Raw genomic sequence first — 4815 nt, 5'->3', positions numbered from 1 at the left:
AAGCAAAGTATATATCTGGTTTGTTTCTTATTGTCATGAGATTAAATCACACGCTGAGCTTTACTGTGGCTAACAACATAAGTGGAGAAGTAGAATCACACGAGAGAGATTCAATATGCCAGTGATACAGGAAAACCAACAAACTTTCAATACTATTCCAATTTCAAAGAACAGTATAAAACCTTTGGGGTGGTGGTAGCCCCAACCAAAGCAGAGGGGAGAGACTAAAGCAAAGAAGATCTAAATGCTTCAGTCCAGGCTCTCTGGGGAAAGACAGCAGAGCCTGTGCTTTGCTCCTTTTCATCAGCTCTGTTACTTTTGCTTTAAAAGGTACAAATGCTTTGTTATACACTAGGGTAAAAAAAAAACCAAGTGGTTTGCCCAATAAAATAAGTACACTTCCTTATCACACACTTACACCAATCCATGGAAAGGTTGTATATTCTAAACACATCGTTTGTCAACAGCTTGTAAATCAGGTTTGTTTTTTAAAGTAGTAACATTAGTCATTAATTGTTTTAAACTTAACAAGTGAACACTCAAACAGGAAATATGATACATAAACAGGAACAAAGTCTTAACACAGCATTCAGTAAATACACCAAAGTCTGCCCAGACTGTTAGTAACCACCATCAACAGTCCTAAACACAACTGTTAGTTGTGCAGTGTATCTACTCCCAGTGATGTTTGTACAGTTTGCCACTGTGCAATGGAAGACAATTTATTTTTTCCCCTACTACCCCTTAGCAGCAATGACTTTTAATTTAGCCTCCTTGCCCTCCAAATTTTTAGGGTCCAAAAACTTATTGCAACTTTTGGTTGTATGTTACTCTCATGACTGAAACCAAATGCTACCAGTTCCCATTTGTGCCAGGAATATTCAGAGATATCTCCCTTATTCAACTTCTATTAGTAGTTAATGCACACCAGGCAAATTCAGCTGCAAAATGTGACCTCTATTTGGACTATTCTTGAGTCTTAGTCAGTACATGAACTTGAGGAGGAAACGTAAACCTTTCAGAAAACCCTGAAGTGGCTGCACTGGAATCTGAATAGGGAAAACCCAATGACCAGGTTGTTCCTCCTTCTGAAACCAGCTCCAGAGTGAGTTCTAGGCTCATGTAATAATCACATTACAATTCATAAGACATCAGAACTCCTGTCTGAGGGGCCCAACATGAGTACCAAACACAACCAGAATCATGGGCACCGGAGAAGGGAAAAGGAGCAAAAGAGACAGAAAAACATTGAGAGAAAATGTGTAAAGTGGTATCATGTTATTAAAACATTACATTAGAAATAAACAACATAAACAACAAAAAAAAAGGTTTTAACCAGATTTAACTTTTTCTATTTTTAAATTTGAATTGACCCAAAGCAAAAACTTACAATGCAAAAGGAAGAACAAAATACACAATGATCTTGGTAACACAGTGTTGCAAGGAAGCAAGGCCTGCGGGCAGGCTGCAAGATGCTCTTGACATATTTCACTGAGAAAGTTAGGATCCAAATTATTTCATCCAGCTCAGGTCCACCCTGGTAAACATGCTGCATATTCCCTTTTGCCTCTGGGTATTTATCTGATGAGTTTGTCCAGATGTGTTCTCCTATGATTGCCAACTAGAGCCAGAAAACTGGATTTTCCACGCTATCCCAAGGAAGCCAGAGTTATTCCAAGCATGAGTGATAATGAATTTTAAAATAAAAACAAACCCAAAAAAACAAAAAAACACTCAAGAGCTTTTCAAACTAACAAGTATTGTCTATAATGTAAATAGTTTAGAAATATGGTAATTAAATAATCTAAAAAACACTCTTACTCTGCTGTACATTTATAAACATAAATATTTACAAAAACTTTCCGCTTTGTTTTAAAGGATGAGGTTTGCAGTTTGTTAGTGATCAGAGTCTTTTACTCATATTGATTCTTTGGTGTATTTGCCAATTTTTTAAGGTTTATTAAAAGTGTTCAACTGTGAATTTTAAGGTAATGGAACTAGGCTACATAACAAGTCTGTATTATGCACTTCTCCTTCCACATTCTAGTCCGAACAAAAACCAAAGTTCAGTTTGTTCTTAAAAGTATTTGTGCACAATTTAAAAAATAAGAACTAAATAAAATTAAAAAAAAAAAGACCAGATGCCCCATTGTTGAAATTTGGGTAGGATTAACAATGAATAATACTTCACTTGCACTCGGGCACACGTATCACTTAAGGTAGTGATGGGACCATCAGTAGGTTCAGACAGACACGTGCGCTGAGGCGCTTTGCTGAACCCACCTCAGAGAAACCAGCTACAAGAGATGGCTCAGCATGGTAAGAAGAGAGGACAGAATGAAAATTAATTTAAAAGAAAGCCTTTTCACTGGCCTGAAATGTATCTGTGTTCCCTTTAGATGTCAGTTACTTAACAGAAAGAACCAAAAAACAAACCTCAAACAATAAATAATGGAATTACACATTTCTTCATTAAATAGCATTCTTGTTACCAACAGTCTTCTATAGTTTTCTTCAGTCACAGCAACAGACAGAACAAATAAATTGCCTTAATAGAGATTGCAACTAAAATATACTCTAGATTACCTCAGAAAATATTACTGTAAAAATTCAGTGGGGAAGGACATTGGTTTAGACCAACTTACAAATGTAGTGAACAATACTAAGTATTTCTTTTTTTTAGAAGGAAGCAATTTTAAGGTTCTGATATCACATCACAAAACTGAAGATTCATGCTTAAAACCTGCCAGTCACTTCTGAACATTTGTCCTGTCTCAGTACTGCCTGAAGACCCTAAGGGCTGATCTTTCCTGCTTCAATAAGAGCCTACTGCCACCACCACACACAGGAGCTCACAGGCACACTCGACCCACGCTCTCAGGTTGTCCCTGCTACAATGCCACCACTACCACATCCAAGCTGCAGGATGCACCGATACAAGTTGGAGATAAAAAGGTTCAACGTTCCATTGCCAACTCTCCGAGCCATGAATCTCCAACTTGAACTTATTGTTTGGAAACCTGATGCAGTGCCAGGCACAATAGGGAGAGAGAATCCTCCTTACTTGCCCTAGTTCAGGTGCATCCATTAGCAGTGACAAGGTTTGTGCTCAAGGAAGTGCAGTCCAGGGTTATAAGATACTAAAAGGGACGAGCACAGTAACATGAGTAAACCTGCTTCACCTTGCTTTTCCTATTTTTAATCTTAAATATTTTCAAAGTGAGTGTTAAACTTAAAAGCCACTACCATTCCTTTCATCTTGCCATTTCCATTGGTATAACTGGTACAAAACCACTCCTGATATTAGAGAGGCTCTTCCAGAGCCAGTAGGATGGAAAAACAAAAGTAGAGACACTGGCAAGAACCTTATGATGACTCAGTAATCCCTTGAAAATAAAGAGAGTGAAACAATTGCACATTTTGGCCCAATCTTCTTTTGATAGCGAGAACTTCCTTTTTTTTCTTTTATAATCAGAAACAAAACTCTTTAACAGGCCTTTTTGAATAACACAATCAGCAGTCCCATTTCAGTACTCCTTTCAGTTGCTGCTTTCACATTAACTGGAAACCACTTGATGTTTGCAAGATTAAAACTTGAAATATGAACGGGGCTTTTCTTTTTGGTGCACATATAAAATTCATCTTAACTTCTGTGCACATCTCACTAAGTAGGAACAACTGGAATTTCAGAGCAACTAAAACAAACCAAATCCATCACTGCCTTTAAAATGAAAGGGTTTGGCCAATTATTTTTCTCTTTATAAATGGACACAGTTTGGCTGAGAACCCGTAGATAAGATTTAAACTGAAAGTGAAATAAAGCAGGTTATACATTCATGAAATTGGGGAGGAAAAATGAACAGGAACTGCTGCATCACTTTAGTGATGCCACATCACCCCTTCAGTGAGGCAGCAGCTCCTGTTCTCACAAATAATGCACTGAGAACAAATGAGGAATAGTGTGTGTGTATGGGGGAAATCACACATAAAGGGAAAATATATCAGAAAGATTATTGCACAGGAGGCACTATATGAGAAACAGAATACATTGGCTTAAAAAAAAATAGTATCTAAATTTTGTTTGCACTCAATGTAAAAAATACAGAGGCTGTGCCCCTTTGTAGTGTACTGCCACTGTTAAAAATAGACTTACAAATAGCCACCCATTGAACAGGGAATGTCAGGAAAGAAGAGGGCCTGAATTTTATGGGCTTCCCAACCACAGAAATTAGGAAAATAATAATATAAGAGCAGCCAATGTATTGACCCTCAAATGCAACAGGGTAACTGCATTTTTTTCTTGATTTCCCAAATTCTATCCATACAGTACCCTAGGACATGTTGATTACCAACTCTGCCCTGCATCCTCCAAAAACATACACCCTGGCAGAGACAAGGGCCCCAAAAGACAACAGGGCTCTGAAGGTCTTTCTATTGGTATCCTTTTGCAAGACTGGCGCCTTGATTTCCAAACTTCATTTCTTTGAGCTCAGCATGCCAATTCAAACCAAGCACTTCCCTTGAGAGGCTACCTTCCATCTCCACTGCAAATCTGCACACTTAATGTGAAAACAAATGAAAAACCAACAGCATTTTTTAAAGTGTAATATTGTATAGAAAGCTTGGACCTTGTAAACTTGGACCAAGAAACCAAAAATTAAGACCTTCTAGCATGTGGTATAAAAAACCCAAGGAAGTGTATACCTGCCTTCTGACTTCACAGAAAAATCAGAATTTGCATAGGATATACTTTGTGCAAGGCAACAAGCCTCTCCAGTATCTGGAATAGAACTAATCTTGCTCAGAGTTCTTCTC

This window comes from Apus apus, chromosome 10 (assembly GCF_020740795.1).
Source record: "Apus apus isolate bApuApu2 chromosome 10, bApuApu2.pri.cur, whole genome shotgun sequence".
Lineage (NCBI taxonomy): Eukaryota > Metazoa > Chordata > Aves > Apodiformes > Apodidae > Apus > Apus apus.
Note: the sequence above shows the minus strand (reverse complement) of the source record.